The 23,734-nt window shown below is 46.2% G+C and overlaps 1 long non-coding RNA gene across 1 annotated transcript; it reads right to left on the bottom strand.

Moving 5' to 3' along the window:
• Positions 1-10,539: 10,539 nt before the first annotated feature.
• Positions 10,540-21,855, bottom strand: LOC142008657 (uncharacterized). Its single transcript, XR_012644198.1, has 4 exons — positions 21,648-21,855; positions 21,124-21,173; positions 15,769-15,858; positions 10,540-11,246 (listed from the first exon to the last, which is right to left on the bottom strand). It is a non-coding gene; the product is annotated as an uncharacterized LOC142008657 (long non-coding RNA).
• Between the last annotated feature and the right edge of the window lie 1,879 nt (positions 21,856-23,734).

Genomic DNA, 23,734 nt, shown 5'->3' with positions numbered 1-23,734 from the left:
ACCACAGACCAAGACTGCTCCAGTTGGGCTGGAGACCCCCTGAATGTATTGCTCCTGGGCTAGGCCTGCTGCACATGAGGGCTGCTCTGGCTGTACTGGACCACCCTCTGGCCATGGTGGGCCTTGCGGGTCTGGAGCAACCCCCTTCCCACAGTGGGCAGGGGACTGCTCCAGCCCCCTGCACTGGTTCACCGTAACCAGTAAGCCTCATCAGTTTAGGGCGAGACTCATAGTTAACCAGTTAACTCTTACCACCCCTACTCTGAACACTTGCCATTAGCACACAGCGAAACTTTATCTGCCATTGCTGCAGAGCCAAAGACAGCACAATCATCACTATAAGCACCAGCGTTGTGCTCCTAGAAGCATGAGCTGGAAAACAGTTATTCCTGTGGAAATAAAATGAAGCTAAGAATGAGTTAAAGGTGCAATAACTGTATGAGGAGATCAACAGCTGGGGCTGTGAGATAGGTCCTCTGCCCGGTAATTCTCCACTTGAGCAGATTTGTTCCGTTAGAAACCTCTCCTCCGTTGAATGGGGGAGTGCTCTTCCTGCTCGTTACCCTAGCTGAGACTCTTGTGGTTTCCAGGCTTCTCCAGCTGCCCAAAAGGAAGATTGTTATCAGCCAGTTTAGAAGCTATGCTAAACCTGATCCATGTCTCAGTGGTTTTTTCCTATTTACTGGTACTTTTTGCCATATGCAGAAATGTATTTACAATGAGTACATAAGGTTCATTGTTTTAAGTTTAATCTAGTAGCAAGGAAGCAGGGGTGACAGGGGTGGTCCAGGGAGCACACACCCTCCAGGTCATAGGCAGCAGAGGCAAGGGGCTAGCTAGCAGCTGGCAGACCTAGAGTCTCTGGGCAGCTGGGGGCAAGTGGGGTAGGGGGCCTGAAGCCCACAGTAGGGGTCCAAACTCCCTGCACTCACTGGAAGTGGCAGGAGAAGCAGAGAAACATAGCCCCTGTTCGCTCTGCTCCACCGGCCACAGCACTCAGGGAGAGGCAGAACCACCCCTGCGCTTCTCAGAAGGAAGCAGAGGGATGCACTGAGGGAGCAAAGTGAACTGGGACTGGATTGCTCTGCTTTCCTCACAGCTGCTCCGTGAACCACTGTCAGCTCAGCCCCACTCTTCCCGCAGGACACGTTGGCTGTGGGAAGAGGTGAGGCAGAGTCTGAGGTGGGTTGTCCTGGCCCTTCCCCAGGCTGCGGGAGGTGGGGAGAGGGGTCACGTGGCTGGTGGCCCCTGGATTCCCCCTCACCAGTCACCCCTGCAAGGAAGATACTACATTTCAGATAATAATAGCTAAGTCTTAGTAGATCTCAGAGCTCTTAACAAAGGAGAGCAGTGTCATTAGCCCTACTTTATAGATGGGGACACTGACCTTGCAGGCCAGGGGTAGAGTCAGGAATAAAACCCAGGCCTCCTGATTTATAGTCCCCTCTTCATGCCATTAGGATCCCCTATGTATTTTTAATGCAGCACTGCTGCCCTGTATTTCTCCACTTTCATCACTTCCCAAGCCCCCAAGGCCCCATGTTATAGGCGCTATCTTTCTCTCCAGGGCAATGGAGAGCAGGATGATTGGTAATGCAATGATTGGTAAGCTAGTCGGGTTAGCCAACAATGATCAATTTTGTCTTTCCAAAGCCTATGTGATTTCTACATTGATCAAAACCCGACAGTTCTATTAGTCGTTGCTCTACAAAGGGAAGATAAGAGTGAAAAATACCCCTCCAATGAATAAGGGCAACGTGAAGCTGTAACCATTATTTGTTCTTTTTTTGCCATGAAATATAAAAGCACAAATAGATTCAACAGCATTTGGTGAGCAACCTCTTCTTCCAGGAAAAGCCAAACAAGTTTTTGGAGACTGACTAAATATAGGCATTGCTACACTTTTGAGGCCTGGCTATGAAGCAAGGGAAGCGCTGATAAAAGAAAACGGCCAAGGTAGAACAGAGTGAGAACAGACGTTTCAAAAGGCAAGTCAGCAAAAGTACAAAAGGCCCAATCCTGCAGTGCTAATGCAGACACATCTTTACAGTGGCAATCTGCCTATGTTAGGACTGCAAGATCTGAATCAAAAGGAGAAGGAAGAAGAGAGCATGATTTCAGGAACATCCTTCGTTGTCCTCTAGATCCGTGGTGTCCAACCAGCCCTGAAGCAGTAGCCAATATAGTGAACTAACCACATTATTCTAAAAATACATTTTTTATTCAAGCCCACTAGCCACTGGTGGCTAGAGTGTTAGAGATCCCATGTCTAGATAATTCTCTTCGTCTCTGCCCAGGGTTCAGCACTGTCACACACATGGAATTTTTACCTTAGCTTACAAGGCCAGAGGTGGGGGTTGCAAGAAGGGGCTAATGATGTTTTCAATTACTGTGTGTTAAGGGCCAATTCATTCAGGTGGAAGACCAGAATGGCTACTCTTGGACTGGGGAAAATGCCTTCTGTTCTTTTTTGTGTCCAGCTCAGAAATTTACCTGAGTAATTGGGCTGATGTATTGAGTAAATGCCCTTTTTATAGTCTTCTTGGAGAGATTTGTTTGCCCAACTATACTACAGATTCTTACATATCTTACATTCTTACATATCTGTTATGAATGCCTTAAAGAGAAAAATAAATAGCAACAAGCTGAAGTGGTGACACAAGCCACTGGCCCAGATCTGTGCCTTCCTCTGTAAATCAGGCAGTTGGGTCTCTGATTTTTCCATTTGCTCCCACACAATTCTACCACGGCTATACCCCAGGCAAAAATTTAAAAAAAAATAAAATAATAACAACAAAATCCCAGACAGGATTAAGAATGTCTTGGTTTTGTCAAAAGAAAAAGCAGTCAAGTAGCACTTTAAAGTGCTACTTGACTGCTTTTTGTTTTGATAGTGTATAGACTAGCACCGCTTCCTCTTTGGTTTTGTCAGGTTGTATCACTTTTGTCTTGGTTACACATTATTCTCTCCTCAGGCTGTGTCTCCAGTTCAGAATTAGCCTGGATAGCAACATCCAAATCTAAGCACCCAGGTTAGCTGAGTTGGCTATGAGCAGCTACACTGCAAAGCCCTATCAGAGTTACTGTATTCCCTCCACTGGTGCTGTGCTCTCCGTATGCATCTTTAGGTGCTCCAGTCCATACCCCACAGCTCTTTGTGCTACAGAAAGCTGAGCCACTCTATGATTTTTCCTAGTGAATTGTGGGAGAACGTGCCTGCCCTGGCCAGGAGGGAATTGTGGGAAGGCAACAGAGGGCTACCTGGAGCACGGAAAAGATTCAGCATGTATCTTCATTACACAGTGGGCAGGTTACCCACCCGAGAAAAAGCAGCATCTGAGCTCTGAACCATGCCCCCTGCTTTGCCAGCTGCTGGCCTGGGTATAAGACAGCCCAAAATGTGGCTGAGAGGGCTTAGTGCGTGGCTGGGAGTGCCCAGGCTGACTCTGCAATGAAGACATGCCCTCAGCAGTGTTCTCTCTAATTTTTTCCCACCCATGTGCAACCAGGTGTGTGTGGATGTGTACCACCAATAGAAACACATGCTGCCGATTGGGGGGCTGTGCATGCTCTGCTAATCATCTGGGTGGTACCTGAATCTCTGCTGGGCGGTACCTGAATCTTTGCTGGGCAGCCACCCAAGTGTTCAGCTTGGCCTTCTGTGTCATGTAAGTGAAGAAAATAAGTGGCTGTCTCAGCAGTCCTGCCTCTGGATTTTATCCCAGGTTCCTTTCCCCTCCCTTCCTTACCCACCCTCCTGCTTGCTCTTTTAACCTTTCTAGATAGTCTCCTCCTTGCACAAACATCTGAGAAATACTTTGAAGCAAGAGAGTTATTAAAGGGTTCCATTTACCATAGTGAAAGTCACAGTGACAGTTCTCCAGACTGCACAGGAAATGTAACCACCCTGGGAAGGGGCTGCATACTTGTGGTTATTGAGGCCCATTTGTCATTTCTTCACAGCATGAGTCAAGCTGAAATACCAAGCAGAGCTAGTGGAAAGGACATGACACACAAAGAGCATTGGTAGGGCAATTCACTAGCCACCTCCGCCTCTGCACAATACCTCCCTGCTTCACAGGGCTGCTGGAAGGGTTGATTCACTACTGTTTGTAAAGCACATTGAGAACCCTCAGCTAGAACACAACTATAGCAAAGTATGAATATTTTAAACAGTGTAGGTACTAAGAAATGACAGCAAATAATAGCTAATGATAATTAGCTTCCTCTTCTTTTCAAGTTGAAATGTAAAATGTCCACGATGCTCTAGGGGTGGTTGGGTGTCTAGATGCTATCTAGGGTATTGAGATGCTCCTACATTTCTCTTTGGGGTAATTCCAGCCACCTCCTCCATGACTGGGGTCTCCTGCCAGCATAGCTGGTATGACTCAGTAGCACCAGGAGGAAAAGAATTAGAGGGGTCAGTTAAGAAATGCACACCATATTTGCTGCACAACCGCCCACATTAAGTCTGTGTTCTGTACCAGGCCAGGACCAATGGGAGGATGCTTGGCATCAGGATCATGGGATCCCCCTCAGCGTAGATCTTCTTGTGCTTGTTTTTCCAATGGATGCGGGGCGGGGGGAGGAAGCTAAAGCAGACCTCATGGCATGGAGAGAAAGATCCCCCTCCTCCCTCCCACACATCAGCCCATTATTCAGCCTAGCTCCTTGGATGGGGCCCTGGACTAAGGATTTGGCTTTTAGTGCCTTAGGTGTGCAGCCATTGGGATCTATAGGGATGCTCAGGCTCAGAGCTCCAAGAGGTTTCCATGAGCACTGTGAGCTGAAGATCTCAGTGGAGGGCCCTTGCCTCAGTAATTAGCTCTTCTACTTTGCCTGACAGAACCAGGTTGTGGCACGCTGCAAGACTGAGCTGAGCAGATGGGTTTAGAAAGGAGGGGTTTACTTGGATGTGCCAGTTTAGCTGGTGCTGGCAATCTTTTCGGTGTCTCTTTAGCACGATGTGGATGTGAACAGAGTACGCACGTGGGTTTTTAAGTATGGGTTTGTGCCCAGAGACTTGCTGACAGGTGCAGCAAATCGGCCGAAAGGATAAATAAAATGCGCACAAAATGTGACAAGAATTAATGCTACAGAAAGTCACGTCAACTTTGAAACAGGGTTTTTCATTGGGTCTGCTGAACGCATTTCACAGGGACAGTCTGCAGCCCACAGAGCAGTTTGGCTTATGGAAAGTTCATGCTTGCTCACGCTTCACAGGAGCATGTACCTCAGCTTCCTGCCCAAAAGCAGCTACTGTAGTTACTCACGCTGGTCCTGTCATTCACTACACGTGTGAGTAACTTTATGTGCATGATCAATATCCACGTTTTCAGCAAGATGCCACTTTCCTGCTTCTTCAGGGTGGGGCACTGGGGGACGAGCTGCTAGCAGTGTGACTGGCAAATATAAGGGGAGATGGGAGAGCTGAAATGCCCTTTTATGAATTCAGTCGGAAGAGTCCTTGGATTAGCTCTAATGTTTGTTCTCCCTGGGCAACTTCAATGGCTCATCAGTGCCTTGGTAGATTAGGAATACATTTGCAGCAATTCATGTAAAAAATCACAGTGCTCAGATACATTTCATTCTGATGGATCCCTGTTTATGCGCTGCAGCCGAAATGGGAAACATACTTATTATCATTATTGTTACTGTAGCAGTCTTATTGTGCAAGGCGCTGTACAAACATGTACTCAGAGACAGTCACTGTGCTGAAGGGTTTAGAGTCTAAACAAAAGGTAGGAGAAAGGAAAAACTTTGTCCCCATTTTACAGATGAGGCATTGTGGCGTAAAGAGCCTGATTTGCCCTAACTCGCACAGCAAGTCCATGACCTAGAACTGAACCCAGATCTTCTGTCCAGTGTTTGTACTTCTCTGGACAGTGCTGGACAAATTGCCTCAGTGAAATTCTATGACGGATTGACTAAATGTTTGTTATACCATTTTTACTGGGAAAGATGTTAGCCTGCTGGCAATGGATTGTCTTGTAAGACTCATAAAATTATTTGGTTGATTATGGCTCAAAGAGCTTCCATCCCAGTCCTGTGTGGCTACAGACAAATTTAACAAAACCAAGGCCATGGGCATGCATTTTTCATGCACTGTGAAGCCAGGCCCTAACTTTTCTTTCCCCTCTTGTCTTGCCCTAAATTGTTGTGACCACTCCACAACACTGTTCCAGTGTCATTTTCTAACCGCTTCATGTTCTGGCTCTGAGAGAAGAAATTAGATTTACTTTTGTTGCCTAAAGCTCCTGGAGGAGAGAGCATGTTGGCATTCAGGCTCTTGATTTTAGGCTTACCAATTACTCTGGATTTGGAAAACTGAGAGGACAGGACACATTCATCGGCTGGGTGTCTTTCTCTTCAGATGGGGGCTTGAGCTTCTCTTTGCAGTCCTGACTAAGGATTTTGCGCTCTGCTCTGCCTGAATTGTACCTTACAGGGACCTGGTATCAATGTCCTTGTGGCTGCACAGGTAGCTCTCTTCAGTCCTACTGTCACAGCCCTGCTCACTCGCTCCTGCAGGATCCATGGTAGTGAGTGAGGGCTTGTCCTCCTTCTCCTCCTCACAGTCCTTGCTGGGGGTCTCTGTTCTATTTTCCAGCCCTCCTCATTATCTGGATCTCTTCCTTAGTTCCCCTAGCATGAGGTACCTGCCTTCTGCAGCATGCATGTCATGCTGAGGGATAAGAGAAGAGATTTACATATTTCTCTTGTGTTAGTAATAATTCAGACTAGCCTAAGAGTAGATGATTTTTATTTATTGACATGATTTTGAATTAGGAAAGGGCAGAGAAAATAACTCATCATGGGTTTCACGTTATGCACCTGAATAGCAAAGAAATGGATGAGGAGTCAGATTTACAGAGGCATTTCAGCACCTCAGGATTCAGACAGGTCCTCTCTGTGATTCACAAAAATGCCCTCTCAGCAGGTTAGGCACCTAATTCCCACTGACATTCCCAAGAGCTTTCAAGATGAATTTTGCAGGTAACTGGTTTATTTGGTGCCATTATCAGACACGCATTCTGTGACCCCTAATGAAGTGACTCCACTGTATAAGATGTCACTGGCCACGTAATGACACCACAGGGCTTGGGTATGTTGCTATCTATTTATTTATTGCTGCCCTTTGTTTTCCTCCCTCCCATATAATGCTTTTAAATGAAAATACCATGTCAAGATCACAAAGAAACTAAAAGCCAGGGACAGTGACCCAAAGTGACAGAGATGCTATGAGATGTCACGTGACTTTTTGAGGTTACGTGCCACAGTACACTAAAGACGTCTAAGCATTTAACATGAAAAGTTTGAGGGAGAAATTACACCTGAAAAATGTGTGCCTTCCACTTCTGTGGCTTCATTTCCCTGAAGGGCAGAGTGAACGTCTGGGAGGTAAAGCCTGTGGGCCCAACCACAAAAAATTGCAGCATGGTGCTCATCAGCAAAACCTGTCCATTTACATGTAGCCCTCGCTTTCTCCTGCTGCAGAATGAGGATGGCGATAATATTCAGCACTTGTAGGGTACATCTCACGTACAGATTACAAAACCTTTTTACAGGGGATGGTAAATAGCATTTGCCTGTTTTAGAGAGAGGAAAACTGGGGCACAGGGAGACAGAAGGGCCAGATCAGGCAGAAGGAATTAGGCCAGACAGGAAGGGAATGGGCAGGCCCAGACTGGGTAAAAAGAACTGTCACCCTTCCCTTGGGCTCTGCAAACTCTTCTGGCCAATGGGGCATAGCATAGTACCTGGCTGTACTGCCTTTATCCTACCCCAAGGAAACTCAGGGGGAATCAGCCACAGCCAGGCTGGCCATGGGTGGTTTTGTTGAACGTGAGCCACATGTACAGGAAATGGGTTGGGTTTACTGTAAGCATAGAGCTATCACTGTGAGTTTATGTGGACAGCCCCAGAGTGCTCCAGATTCCTTGGGACCTGGGGATTTGTGGTGAGCCTGGCAGACCACATTGGGGTGCCACCCCAGCCAAGGAAAGATAAGGGAAGGCCTGCTCATGGACCTTTCACTCTCGGAACCACCTCCATGGCTAGAAGGGTGCAATAACTCTTCTAGCAATTAGGTCTAATTCCTGTAAGGGCCCTGTGTACAATTCTTCCCTGTCAGATTTCAGTCTGGCTCTTTTCCCTCAGTGAGATCAAAAGGGCTCCCTCCAGTGACTAATTCAGCACCTCCCTCTAGTGTCTTATCCCACCTTCTGTTTTCTCACTCAGGAGCCTGCACTCATCACAGTGATGAGCATTTACACCAGATAGACACACTGGGAATGCTATAAAGCAGGGGGTCTCAAACTTCATTGCACCACGTCCCTCTTCCGACAACAAACATTACTATACAACCCCAAGAGAGGAGACTGAACCCTCAGCCTACCCAAACCTCACTGCCCAGGCTGTTTGGGGCCAAAGCCCAAAGTCCACTGCCCCACATGCAGGGCTGGTGGGGGGAAGCTGAAGCCCAGGGCCTTTAGACTCTGCGGGACTGTAACCTGGGCCTGGTTACTAGGGCTGAAGCCCTCAGGATTTGGAACAGGCCCTGGGTGGTGGGGCTTGGACTTCATCCCCAGGCCTCAGCAAGTCAAAGCCAGAACATGTGACCTCTTTAAAATGAGGTCATTACCCACTTTTGGGTTCCGGCCCACAGTTTGAGAACTGCTGCTACCAAATGTACCTTAATAGCCTCCCTTCCCCCCATGCAAATTAGGTATGTTACTTATGCATAAAAAAACAACCCCTCTACCAAAGTATGGCATGGGAACCAAAGCTTCCCTCTGGAACAGCCCACTGCCTATTGCCTCAGCTGTCATGGCAGTCCCAATCTCTCTCTCTGGAACCGTCTGCACCAGAATGTCAATGTCCACCTGCAGGTCAAGATATATTGCTCTTATCTTTTCTCATCTGGAAGTAATGCCAGGATACCATTTTAAAAATCTACTGCTAAACATTACAAACCAATCTCACTTTCTTCCACTCCTTCTCCCATCTCTTTAAACTGTAACATGCTGGTGCAGGGCCGGACTATGTTTGTACAGTACCTAGCATAATAGAACCTCTGTTTCTTTTAGGGCCTCTAGACACTATTCCTGTGGGCTACGTCTACACGTGAAGCCAACATCGAAATAACTTATTTCGATGTAGCAACATCGAAATAGGCTATTTCGATGAATAACGTCTACACGTCCTCCAGGGCTGGCAACGTCGATGTTCAACTTCGACGTTGCGCAGCACCACATCGAAATAGGCGCTGCGAGGGTACGTCTACACGCCAAAGTAGCACACATCGAAATAAGGGTGCCAGGCACAGCTGCAGACAGGGTCACAGGGCGGACTCAACAGCAAGCCGCTCCCTTAAAGGGCCCCTCCCAGACACAGTTGCACTAAACAACACAAGATACACAGAGCCGACAACTGGTTGCAGACCCTGTGCCTGCAGCATGGATCCCCAGCTGCCGCAGCAGCAGCCAGAAGCCCTGGGCTAAGGGCTGCTGCCCACGGTGACCATAGAGCCCCACACGGGCTGGAGAGACAGCGTCTCTCAACCCCCCAGCTGATGGCTGCCATGGAGGACCCCACAATTTCGACGTTGCGGGACGCGGATCGTCTACACGGGCCCTACTTCGACGTTGAACGTCGAAGTAGGGCGCTAGTCCGATCCCCTCATGGGGTTAGCGACTTCGACGTCTCGCCGCCTAACGTCGAAGTTAACTTCGAAATAGCGCCCGACGCGTGTAGCCGCGACGGGCGCTATTTCAAAGTTAGTGCCCCTACTTCGAAGTAGCGTGCACGTGTAGACACAGCTGTGGTGTCCAGCATGCTAGCCACTAGCCACATGTAGCTATTTGGCCAGTTGAGTATGGCTAGTTGGTTCAAACAATAAATATATTTTCAGAATAACACGATGGCTAGTTCAATCGAGCAGTAGCCACTATCGAGGCTACTGCTTCAGAAGTCCATTCACATTTTTTTTCAGCATGCCAACCCAAAAGAGAAAAATAATAGTTATGTTCAATTACAAACTAGACATAGAGGTTACAGTCTCTTTGCCGGTCCAATCCATTTAGACCATAAAGGACTGGAAAGCCCATGGATTGCCCCCTGCTGATAATTCTTCTGACATGGGGAGTCCACAAGTGACACAGAGCTAGCTTAATTAGCTGCTATGGCAGGCACACTGGGGCCCCAGCCTTAGCAGGCGTGGAGTTGTGACTGAAGTGTTACAGCACTCTAGCTATTCTCAGCTGCTGTATGTGTCCCTGCAGGGTACATACAACAAACCTACTTCAAAAGAGTCCTAAGGCTGCTGTAAATCATGCTAGGGCCTGGACTGGTTTAGAACACCTGCAGAGTGAGGGAGCCTCGAATCACTCCTTTAAGATCTCCTCACCCCTTCAGTGGTGCCCTTGGACCATCAGATGCAGCTGAGAATGTAAGACAGTAATGGAAATGACTCAGGTTCATTCTCCTGTCAGATATACACTGAGGAAACAACTGACAAAGCCCAAACCACACCAAGCTTTATTCACCATGTCCAGGAGAACAAAAGGAATCAACAATGGCTTTGTTCACATCCATACATGGAAGTACCCAGATGGAGCCAGGAAACTCATTGATGTTCATCTCACAGAGATTCCGCAGATATCTTCCCTGGGAGTCAGCACCCAAACACCACCCACCACCCAACATCCACAGTGTCACAGGTTGGGGGTACAGAGTGTGTCTCAGTAGGAGCTATGGGCCTCAGGCAACCTCGCAGTTGCAGTACTGTAGACTCAGGTGTTATAGAGCCCTGGGGTTAGAAGGTGCCAGTGTGCTGCCCTTACCAAACCCACCCCATGTATCCCCTCACAGCCCTCCTCACTCCTTATCTAGGGACTAAGAAGCAGCTGATGCAGGGTGGAGAAATTCCAGTCCTGGGTCCTACAGGGGCAATCTGGCCTAGCATTAGCTTCCATTACAAATTGCAGCTGGATTATAGAACAATAGCCTACAACGTGCCCAGTGAAACAGTCTGCATCTCTCTCTTCTCCAGAGGCAACTACTGCCTCAGCTTTCTCATCTTCCATAAATTTCACAGGAACCTTATGAGAAACAAGAACAATACATCCTCCTTAGCTCATCCTCAGTGACAAAATGCCCACTTGCTGGAGGTTCTTAAAGCATCGGCAAGAAGGTGTTTGCATTTCTAGCAGTCAGCAATCCATAACACTTCCTCTTCTGTTGATCTGTTGAAAGAGAAAAGGTGCATTCAAAGACACTAGGTAGGAGAAAATGAAGGAAAAATTTTGACTGGTGAAAATCAATAGCTGCACTAAAATGAGTAGTGCTAATTGAACTCAGCTCTGTATGCTCCTCACCTGGGATGCACCTCAACTAACTCTAATGAGTTAAAACTACCTGTGCCTTGGATTTTATGTCACAATAGCCGGATATCTCATTGTAAAAACACTCTTTTTTATAATGAAGACATAGACTAATAGTTCTTCAGTAAGGCTCTCAACCCAGTACTAAACCAATAGCTAATACAGAAACAGCTCATTTGGGAGCAAAGAAGTCAGCTGTGAAGCAAGCAATGATCCCTATAAAAGAACCTCCTTGAAAGAGACCTGCAAGTGTCTTTGTCTCAGAGGGTGAGATCTGAATTCTCAAAGTGGAGTTTGACAATTCAGGAGACTGGAAACTCAGGAGAGAACATGTTTCACACTTTTTATGCTGTTCCTTGAGGAATCCATTCTGAAACGCTTGGAAGAGGGGAAAGTGATCAAGAGTACTCAGCATGGATTCGCAAAGGGCAAGTCATAGAATCATAGGGCTGGAAGGGACTTCAGGAGGTCATCGAGTACAGCCCACTGCTTCCAGCAGGATCAACTCCAACTAAATCATCCCAGCCAGGACTCAGTCATGTGCCTGACCAATCTGATTAGCGTCTATGATGAGGTAACTAGCTCTGTGGACGTGGGGAAGTCAATGGATGTGATATATCTTGATTTTAGCAAAGCTCTTGGTACAGGCTACATCTATGCTACGAGGCAAAATCGAATTTATTAAAATCGATTTCTTAATGCTGGGTTTTATCCATTCGATTTTGAGCATCTTCACCTTCCCACATGCTCCCCACAAAATTTACTTATTGCTGCCACACATAAGTAGCTTAAATCGAGCTTAAATTGAGTGCTGCAGCAGTGTATTGTGGGAACCTATCCCACAGTTCCCACAGCCTTGTAGCATTCTAGCTATTTTCACTGGCGCAGCATAGGAAAAAAATGCCCCACAAGTAGATGTGGGTATCTGATGACATCTTCCCATAGTTCATTCCCCTCTTTCCCCTGCTGTATTAAACGTCCCTTTTCCCCGACGGGGTGTGGATTGCCTGTGTAAGATATGTGATTTTTATAAATGAGGGGAGAGAAGGGAAAGGGAGGGGTAGTAAACATGTCCCAATCAACAGGTCTTGAAAAGGGGATGCAAAAGCATTGGATCTTTGCAGGCTTGGGTCTGGATTTAGACCTCCTGGCAAAGAAGACACTTAAAAGAAGAATATGTTTAAGTAGACATGGTTGCTACACTGAAACTCGAGTGAATCATTGAAAGAGTTATGGTTCGGGGCAGCTAAAAGGCCTCCAGCTACAGCCAGTACCCAAAAATAGCGTCCACTGAGGGAGACTTCCCCCATGTGACTAAAAGACCCCCGACTATAGCCAGCCCCTTTGGCCTTTGCATAAAGCCCATACAAAAATTTGGCCTGAAAGGACAACCACTCTAGTGACAAAGTATTTTCTCCTATTGACCGAAAATCATGTCTGCTGAAGGAGACTTCCCCTGGGCAGCTAAAAGACCCCCAGCTACAGCCAGCACCTGAAAATTGTGACGCTCACCATGCGCAAGCTGCCTGGCACCTTGCACAGCACATCCTTTTATTGGTTTGGGGTCAAGCCACCCGATGCAACTGGGCGCGGGAAAGTTACAGACTGTGTAGCACCTCTGGGGAAGAGAAGGGAGGGGATGTGGGGGTTAGGACAAAATGTAAGCGGCTGAAAAGAAGTTTCTCTAGCAAAGACAACCCGCACCCACAGACTCCCTGCCACGTGATGTGGGCAAGGGAAAGTTCCAGAATGCATGGTGCCTCTTGAGGAGGGAAGGGAGCGGGTGTGTGGAGCAGGAGAAAATGTAAATGGCTGAAAAGATGTTTCCTGTCCTATCAGAAAAGCACGACCCTCGCCCACAAACTAGATGCCACATGGTATGTGGGGGGCAGAGGCAGCAACTGGCGCCAGGCAGCACAGGAAAAAAAGGCAGCTAGCAGGGATATACACAGAACCACAGACCCCCACAGCCATGCTAACAGCAAAGAAAAAGAAAGAAGATTTTTTCAGCCTCTCATGACCCTACAGCCACTGGCTTCCAGGTGCTCAATTGAAACGGTTTTCCTGTTGCCTAATTCCTCTGCACCTGAGAGCAGTGGAGGTGGAAGATGCCAGAGCGGAGAACTGTGGGGCATTGTGGGGCACATATGGGACATGTCTGGAGGCTAGTGAATTTGATTTAAAGACATGGTGCGTCCTCACTACTCTTCATTTGGAATTTTAAATTCGAACTGAACTCTACACCTGTCAGGTGACTACGATATTAAGATTTCAATATTATGTTGATTTTAGTTCTCCATAAATCAAGACACTTTGAAAACTTGAGCTAATTGACTTAAAATCGATATTATCTCATAGCATAGGCATAGCCACAGTCTCCCACTGTATTCTTGACCATAAGTTAAGGAAGTATGAAGCGGGTAACTGGATTGTCAGGTAGATAGAAAGCTGGCTAGATGGTCAGGCCCAACAGGTAGCAATCAACGGCTCAATGTCTGGTTGGCAGTTGGTTTCAAGTGGTGCACCCCAAAGATCAGTTCTGAGGCTCGTATTGTTCAACATCTTTATCAGCTACCTGGATGAGGGGGTGGATTGCACCCTCAGCACATTTGCAGATGACACAAAACTAGGTAGACAGGTTGATACATTGGAAGGTAGGGATAGGGTCCAGAGTGACCTAGATAAGATGGAGGATTGGGCCAAAAGTAATCTGATGAGGTTCAATCAGGACAAGGGCAGAGTCCTGCACTTAGGATAGAAGAATCCCAAGCACTGTTACAGGCAGGGGACTGACCGACTAAGTAGCAGTGCAGCAGAAAAGGACCTGGGAAGCACAGTGGATGGGAGGCTGGATATGAGTCGACAGTGTGCCCTTGAAGCCGAAAAGGGTAACGGCATATTGGGGTGCATTAGGAGGATCATTTCCATCAGATCTAGAGAAGTTATTATTCCCCTCTATTCGGCACTCGTCAAGCTACATCTGGGGTATTGCGTCCAGTACTGGCTGCCCACCCAGTCTAAAAAGGATGTGGATGCATTGGAGTGGGTTCAGCGGAGAGCAATGAAAATGAGTAAGGGGCTGGAGCACCTGACCTGCAAGGAGAGGCTGAGAGATTTGGGCTTATTTAGTTTGCAGAAGAGAAGAGTAAGGGGTGATTTGATAGCAGCCTTCATCTTCCTGAAGGCGCACTCTAAAGAGGATGGAGAAAGGCTGTTCTCAGTAGTGACAGATGGCAGAACAAGGAGCAAGGGTCTCAAGTTACAGAGCAGGAGGTGTAGGTTGGATATTAGGAAAAACCATCTCACCAGGATAGTGGTGAAGCACTGGAATGCATTACCGAGAGAGGTGGTGGAATCTCCATCCTTAGAGGTTTATTTGTCCTGGCTTAACAAGGTGCTGGCCAGAACGATTTAGTTAGGGTTGATCCTGCTTGAGGCAAGGGTCTGGACTTGATGACCTCTTGAGGTCCCTTCTAGCCCTAGAATTCTGTGATTCTATGTCAATTTCTGTTGAACTAGTTCTTACTTGCTCCCCACGGTTCAGATTTTTGTAAAAGCAGAGCAGGTCAGTAGCCAGTTAGTGTGCAAACACAAAAATCACTCTCTCTGGTACCGACTGCACCAGAATTTCAACATCCACTTCCAGATCAGAAATATATTTGAGCTAAAGAGCAGCAAACAAATCCAGAGGTAAAGAGGGACCTATGGAGAGTGACGCTTTTTCACAATGTCAGCATCACGGGTTTTAAATAAAGAAGCAATGAAAGCCTTGAATGAGGTCAGTTGAAATGGCCCAACTACATAACACACAATTAATGCTAGTCTGACCTCTCTCCTGCTTCTCTTTCTAAGCTCTCCTCCCTAGAAATTCCAGTACGGATGTGCTAATCTTGTGGCGGGGGAAAGAGAGAAATGGGCATTAATTAGGTTTTGTTTAACAAGGCTGTTTAAAAGGCTAATCCTTTCCTTTCCTAGCTTGGTTCCTGGCGTGAGTGTAGAGTCCTGACGTGTGGCTTATTGACCATCCCAGGGTTGGGAGGTGGGGTTAGCACATTTGAAAGTTTTTTTTAATCAGATCTGTAACGCCAACCTTCCAATTATGCTGAGGAAAGAGCACTAGCTCTGCAGGGGAGACAAAATGTAGTATCTGTGTTTCCAGTTTCAGATCTAATGCAGATTTATGATTAATGCTCTCACCATGCAGGAAGCCCAGTGGAATATATTCTACAAATCAAACACGCTAAATAAAATCCATGGATTCCATCCCTATTTCCATCCCTTTAACTCATCTCTCTTCCTCTTTCTGTAAAAAAAGATAACAGTCTAATGCTTAAAATGCCAAGCAATATGGGAATAACTGCATGTCACTGCCACCTCTAGCTACCTGGGCTGTTGGAAGCAGCTGTTGTTCAGCGTTCGGTTGATCAGAAACTGTGCAAGAGGGCAGGAAAACAGGACTGGGTGGCAGCAGCTGCTAACGAAGAAGAAAAGTGTGAGTGAGGCAGTAGCAATGTGGCTGTCCTTGCACAAGTGGGTGCCTGTCTGCCAGAGTGCACGAGTGTGCACATGGGATAAACCTCACAAAACCACATTCTAATAAAATTCCCACTGGTATAAGCAGAAAAGCTGGAAGCATGCCTGAGGAATCTCCGCTGCACCTAGCTGCCACTGAACATAGCAGGGGGCCTCGCAGGGAACCAGTTTCTGCACCCCATTTCCTGCCCTGTCCCTGGAGTAGTTTCCCATAGCCTGCTATAAACCATGTTACCGGGCAGTGGTCATCTAGGTACCACATGCTAGATGGGCTTGTCAGAGCTCTTTGTGCTGCACCCATTCCACCTGTGCATTCCAGATGCACATATCTGCATCTCCAATGCGCCTTGGACCAGAGGCTTTGGAGGGAGAGTTGTGGGAGCTGTCTCCAGGCCTGTCAGGGACCACCCCCCCCCACTGGAAGTATCCCCAGGTGAGGATGTGAGAAAGATTTCTGCTCCTCTGTGCCACCCAAGAATCTAAACCGCTATTTGCCTCCTGTTTCGATTCGTTATTTTATGCTACTCAAAAGTGTGGTAGGTGCTGTCAGAAGATGTCATCCCTGCCCTGCCCTGCCCTGCCCTGAATAACTTACAGTTTGAGGCTTCAGTCTTGCAAACTGACCTTCATGGCCCAAACCCTGAAAACCATTGACTTCAATGAGGTTCATAGCTGTGAACCAGATTGCAGGATCACTGCTTACATTTAGATGTGAAACAACAAGCACAAGTGACACACAGCAAGGCTGGAGTGGTGTGAGGATAGACAGAGGGTTACAGCAATACAACAGGGTGGATACTTAGCACAGTCCTATGTACATTAGTAGGGGAGGTTTATGTTACTATTCTTCATTCATCACCAGGGTACCCAAGCTCTTACTCATAAGAGAATTATGGACAACAGGGTCAAGGAAAGAAAGCAAAAATGACTACATGGAGCAATCTCACTCTTTGTTCAACAATTGTGTGGATTACTTTCCCAACATGAACTAAAATATAAACTTAAAGATCAATGTTAGGGTATGATTATTAATTATCAAGGGGTATTACAGTAGAACCTTGAAGCCCCAGTCAGGGACCATATCCCTATGGTACCGACCACCAAATGCGAAATGAAACATTTGTGAATCCAACTAGTGTGATTACTTACAAACCACTTGTAATCCATCTGCAGTACCATGCCACATGGCAGTTTCTTTATACAGGGTGAGGATGAAGAGAGAGGGATTCAGCAAAGAAAAATTTCACTTAAGAATTTAGAAGCATTCACTCGCCCCTCCCTCCCACTCCTTTCCTCATCTATTTCCTCGCTTCCCAGGGTGTAATTTTCTTCTCTGCTAGATGTGGTGCTGAATATTAATGAAACAATGCTTGGCCTGAGCCCAAAGGAAGTTGTTCAGATGTACTGGGGAGCATGTGAAAGGATCTGATAATTTTGGCAGATCCAATAACCCTACTAATTAAGATATGCTTTTATGTTACTTGCAGCAGATAGCTGGGTCCAGCCATTTCCTAACATTCACTGATAATTCCCCTGCTCATAGAACAAACATATCCTCCCACTGTTTACACTCTGACCAGTTAACTAAGCTATGCGGTCTATATGGTTTCCAGAAGTAAAACTAGACAATAACATTTCCTACATGGTACCAGTATTTTTAAGTCCCTTCTGCTAGGCTACACCAGAACCTAATTCAACCTGCCAATTGCTTGCAATTATCTCCGCATATAGGCAGGAGACGATGATTAACTACCGTGATTTTGCTCACATGAGCAAAGCTAAACTAATCTCCAAATATAAAATCAGGAAGGAAAGTTCTGCTAGGCCTATGGGAAAGAATGTCAAGGTGTCTATTGAATTTACTTTATTAATATAATTGTTGTTGGCTGTCCTCTGCAGGGGACTGTTCAGGAGGATCAAGAGGCAGGAAGCATTTCCCGCTGATCAGTTTCCTGCTTTTACAAGGGGATGTGTATTGAAGGACTTCTCTTCACTCTGATCTTTGATAATTAACATTTTGCTTTCTCCAATCATAAACATAGCTTCTGTTCTAGTGCCCTCTGGTGTCCCAGCTAATCAAAAATATGAGCAAAGCAATTGGAAAGAAAACGCACAGCATACATAGAAGACTTCTGTGAAACCCCAGAACAAATCCTGCTGCCACTTGCCCAAGCTTTTAACAAATCCTTACATGTCTGAAGGGCAGAATGTTACCCATGAAAACATAGTTCAGATTTAACAGAAAGCCTGCTTGAATTATTCTGTGGCCATGTATTGCCTTCCTAATCTTAGGAAGCAAGTGGGGGCGGGGGCGGGGGCATATGGAGCAGTAGGTTAACATGACCTTATCTTCTTTCCCACCTTTGACCGTCACCAGGAACTCTTACTTAATAGATATAGGCCTGATCGCCTCAAACATCTTGCTCTGATGTAACTATTTCATTAAGGGATGATTTTTGTACCAATATAGGGCCTGCTAAATCAGTGTTGCTCAGCCAGGGGTACATGAGGGATACACCAAGGTCTTCCAGGGGATACATCAACTCATTTAGATATTTGCCTAGTTTACAACAGGCTACGTATAAACACTGGTACAGTCAGTACAATCGAAAAGTTCATTCAGACAATGACTTGTTTCTACTGCTTCATAGGCAGACACTGACATGTAAGTACAATATTTCTATTCCAGTTCATTTGACAATCAGAAGATGGAAAGTCAGACAGTTTTCATTAGTAGTCTTCTGTGATATTTTTGCATGTTTTAGTAAGTAAGTAGTTTTTGAGTGAAGTGTAACTTGGTGGTATGCAAAACAAATCTGACTCTGAAAAGGGTACAGTAATCTGGAAAGGTTGAATGGCACTTGTTTCATAACCTCAGATTACCTTTGGGCTGTTTCTTAACCAGTGGGTACACGAGAGAAGTCTAGGGGTACTTAAATTTTTTTTTAAATGAGTACTTTATAAAGAAAAAGGTTAAGAAACACTGCGCTAGATCATCTAATACGACTTCATGTATATTCCAGGTCATTAAATTTCACCCAGTTACCCCTGTTAAAGCCCATTAACTCATGTTTGACTACAGCATAACTATGTACACATCACAAGTCTAATTCCATTTCAGGCGGCATGGTTCTCATGGTAGAACAACCAGTTTGCATACAGTTATGCTGATATAAATATGCTTTATGATGTTTATTCTCCTTTCCATTCAGAAACAGCTAAGCAGGAAAAAGTTCCTTTACAGACGTGCAAGTGTGCCCAGGCTGGGGGAGTAGGATTGTAACCTTTTTGTGCAGACAATCCCCAAGTCTGAGTATTAAAAATAACCTGCTCCCTTTTTCCAAAAATGTTAATTTGTTATTAGCGTTAAGGAGGTCTTATAAAAAATACATGACGCTCGGACTAAAATTGCCTTTCCTTTCTTTTGCACAGTTTTCGGTCAAGTCTCTAATGAGGTCATCATTTCACTAGTGCTCCACTGATCATAGAATCTTCCACCCTAGACTTTCTAATGTAAAAGACAGAAGGGGAAGGGGAAAAAAAGAGCTCTGTCCTTCTTGAGACATCTTAATGATGCCCAAATAAATAAACAAACAAATAAATAAATAAATCGCACCAACATTTTCCCACTTTGAAGTAATTTTTCTCATTTAAAGTACAAAGAACTACCCCTGTACCGTCACTGATTAAACATTCACGTCTGATTGCAATGAAGTGACTGACAGTTTCACTTTAGTTCCCACAATTGCCTTAATCTAATTCTTGACACACACACCCCGCCCCTCTGCTCTCTGATTTGCTCACCTTGATCATTTTTTTTCTGATTTGTCAACTTTGTTTCCTGTTTTTGGTTCTCTGTGCCTTAAATATTGAGTCTGCTGTGGTATGGCTATGGTCTGAAGAAGTGGGTCTGTCCCACGAAAGCTCATCACCCAATAAATTATTTTGTTAGCCTTTAAAGTGCTGCTTGACTGCTTTTTTGTTTTGTTTAGTTCCCACAGTGCATCTGGAAGTTTCTGGGACTAAGAAGCAACTGAGGAAGTACATTGAATTGCCTTTTCTACAGAGTGGTCTTTTACCATCACAACTGCTCCCAGCCTCCCTGTTTGGCAGCATGGCTGTCACGCGCGTATGTAATTGCAACTCCAAATTCTGCCACACTGCTCTCTAGCCCAAGATCTCCCATCACCATAGGGACTGTCAGAGAAGGTGTGTGTGTCTGGTGGGAGGAACAATGCCAAAGATATGACTGACATGTGTCCTCCACCAGGAGACTAAGGACAAGATACACTGATGGAAAGGACTATTGATATGTTGATTCCAGGATGAGGAATGATGAGGTCCAGGCTGTGACATCTTTTCTTCATCTTTAAAAAACAGAAGTGTAAGAATCATTTGCCTTATATAGCACTTCACAGGAGAGGACTTAACAGTACTTGACAAATATTAATGAAATAATCCTCACAGAGCTCGTGTGAGGTAAGTAGAATAAGTTTCCCCCCATTTATAGGTGGGGAATTAGAGGTACAGAACGGTGAAGTGACTTGCCCAAGGTCACAAAGCAGAGCAGTATCAGTGACAGGAATAGAACCATAGAACCCTGGCCTCTTTGTTCTCCCCACCTATGTTGTGATTATTAAAATGCACTGATATTCCAAACACACAGCCACAGTTGTCCTATACCCCATTACTCTCCAACAGGTGCGATCCGGTGGTGACACTGATCCCACCAAATATACATTTGTCCTATTTGTGATTCTTCCATTACATTAATACTCTACCAAATTAAAAAATAAGAAGTACAATATTAGTGTAGAAAAACAACAGCTAGAGGTCCTATCTCCTGAAATTGAAGATCAGTTGTGCTAATTCTGCTAGGTATTGTACAAGCACACAATAAAAGCCAGTCCTTGCATTAGGAGGTTACAACCCAAATGCATATGCAGCTAGATAAAGGGTATGCGTGTGTTTGGGTAAGACAAGCAAGGCCAGGTTTAGGGATAAACACAAAAAACAAAATCAGCCAATGGCCTCTGACTCAGCCACGTTCAGCTTGGGAAGACCTCCAAGGAATGCAGCACAAAGAGCAAGCATTCAGCATGTACATAGCATTCAAACAGAGCAGCAGTCAGGGAAGCAAACAGGATGTTAGGAATCATTTAAAAAGGGATAGAGAAGAAGCCGGAGAATACATTATTGTCCTTACCTAAAACCATGGTACATCTTGAATACTGCGTACAGATGTGATCACCTCATCTCAAAAAAGATAAACAGTAAACCCTCGAAATGCATGATTTCGAGTTGCGCCTAACTCGCATTAATGTGAGTTAAGCGTGACTCAAAATCCCACACCCCCACACCCTGGCTCAATCCCCCTGGCCCTGCGCAGCCTGCCCTGCTCACCACCCGTGCATGGCTCTGGCTCACCCCCCACCAGACGGCGGACTCCTCCAGGCTGCAACCAAGCTCCATGGAAACAGCAGCCATGGGCGCTCCCAGCCCTGCAGCCCAAGGGAAGTGGCAGCCCAGGCACTCCCAGCCCCGTTCAAACCCTCCGTGTGTGGCTCCAGTTCAACCCCCCCTCGCACGTGGCTCCGGTTCAACCTCCCCCAGACCCCCTGTAGCCCTAACCCTAACCCCAGACTTAACCCCCCTGACCCCCTACCACAGCCGTAGCCACCTGCCAGGCTTAACCCTCCCCAACTGCCTCCCCACAACCTCAGGACTTACCCTTCAAAAGGAGATCCAGGTGCTCCTGCTGCTTCCCTGGCTGCAGACTGTGCGTTCCACCGGGGGAAAAAGATGCCCCAACTTACGCGAAATTCAGGTTACACAAAGGTGTGTGGGAACAGAGTCTTCACGTAAATAGAGGGTCTGTTGTACTGGCATTAGCAAAGGTTCAGAAAAGGGCAACTAAAATGATTAGAGGTTTGGAACAGGTCCCCTATAAAGAGAGATTAGAGAGATTAGGACTTTTCATCTTAGAGAAGAGGAGACTAAGGGGAAATATACTAGAGGTATATCAAATTATGCATGGTGTGGAGAAAGTGAACAAGGAAAACTTATTTACTTGTTCCCATAACATCAGAACTAGTGGACACCAAATTAAGTTAATGGGCAGCAGGTTTAAAACAAATAAAAGGAAATTCTTCTTCACACAGTGCAGAGTCAACCTGTGGAACTCCTTGCCACAGAAGGCTGTGAAGGCTAGAACCGTAACAGGGTTTAAAAAAGAGCTAGATAAATTCATGGACGTTAGGTCCACTGATGGCTAATAGGAAGGAATGGTGTCCCTAGGCTCTGTTTGTCAGAGGCTGGAGATGGATGGCAGGAGAGAGATCATTTCACCTGATATTGGCCACTGTTGTAGACAGGATACTGGGCTAGATGGAACTTTGATCTCAGTATGGCCTTTTTTATGTTCTTATTCTCCACAACTCCACAGATACAAATGATGCAGCCCTGGGTGTCCTGAGCATGGCTGGTGTTGGGACAGCAACTCAGGCCACACCTGAACCAGCTAAGATGGTTCCAGAGACAGTATGGGAGCCCACAGTCTGGTAGCCTTTCTACTGGTCTGGTCATGGGGGATGACGGGATTCTCTGGATGGACAGGTAATTAGAATATTTAAATGAATCCCTGAACAAGGGAGTACGTGAACCCCGTTTTCTCCGATGCCAGGACTCAGATCAAATCCCCGCTACAAGCCTCAAACCGGTTGACACCACCCAGGTGAATCTTTTGGGTCTCCACTAGAGACTCCTGGAAAGGAGAGGATGGCAGGAACAATGAGACAAGGACAAGGGTTGAAAGGTTAAAAGACAAAGTAACTGGTATTTTTATTAAGGAACACAACCAGGTTAAAACTATAACAAGTAACAGTCTTTAAAACGCAAACTTAGTTACGCTCTATTGGAATGTACATTTCCATTTGCAACTGTATCCATTTGGTAACTTGTTTTCCAGATCTTGAATTGGTTTTATTGTACCGCAAGATAAAAGATTTGGTTATAGGAGCAGAGGCAGAAGGATAGAGGAGTTTAGGAGTGACGGGTATCAGGAGTTTTGTAAATCTCCGCTGTCTCCTTCCAAAGCTGGGGTGGGGGTGCTAAGCCCCACCTCCGTGCAGGGTCAGGTTGCTAGCCTGTCCCAAGGGGTTGGTACCCGAGAGCGAGTCTGGGCTGTCCCTCTTTTGGGGGGCCCACGGTACTCCCTTAGTGGGTCCAACTAAGTGTACCTGGGAGGCTTATGCTCTTCCTCAGGTCACTGTGGTAGGATTGACAACTGAGGGAGGCAATGCCTTCTCCTGCAATTTATTTAGAGGAGGTGAGTAAGGATAAGTGAAAAAGGATGGAAGAGAAAAGGGTAGTTAGAACCTTTTTTCTTACTGTTAAACCATTAAGAGCTAGACAACTATAACAACTTAAACTTACTAATAAACATTAATTATTAATTAAACGTGCCGAGACTTGGTTAATATGGTGAACCCTGCCTGGGACGTCCAGGCCTGGCCTCAGGGGGTTGGACCCCCAGGCACTTCCCTCCCCTCGTCAGAGGAAGGAACAACGGAGGAGCAACCCCCAGTTCCCTCGCAGAGGGTCCCGATTTCCCAGGTGGGAATGAATATAGAATGGGAGTATGGCTATATTAAGGTAATTTTACGTGTCTAGTCCGGTTAGGTAAGGTCCAGTCCAGTTAGAGTCCAGTCCGGTGGTGGTGAAGCGTTGACAAGATGGCTGGCGGCGGGAGCAAAGGTGCCGCTGTGGTGGCAAGCACGCAGTACCTCACCCTAGTGGTGAGGCCAGGTCGCCACCCG

Source organism: Carettochelys insculpta, chromosome 2 (genome assembly GCF_033958435.1).
Source record: "Carettochelys insculpta isolate YL-2023 chromosome 2, ASM3395843v1, whole genome shotgun sequence".
Taxonomy (NCBI): Eukaryota; Metazoa; Chordata; order Testudines; family Carettochelyidae; genus Carettochelys; species Carettochelys insculpta.
This window is presented reverse-complemented; position numbering and strand designations above follow the sequence as displayed.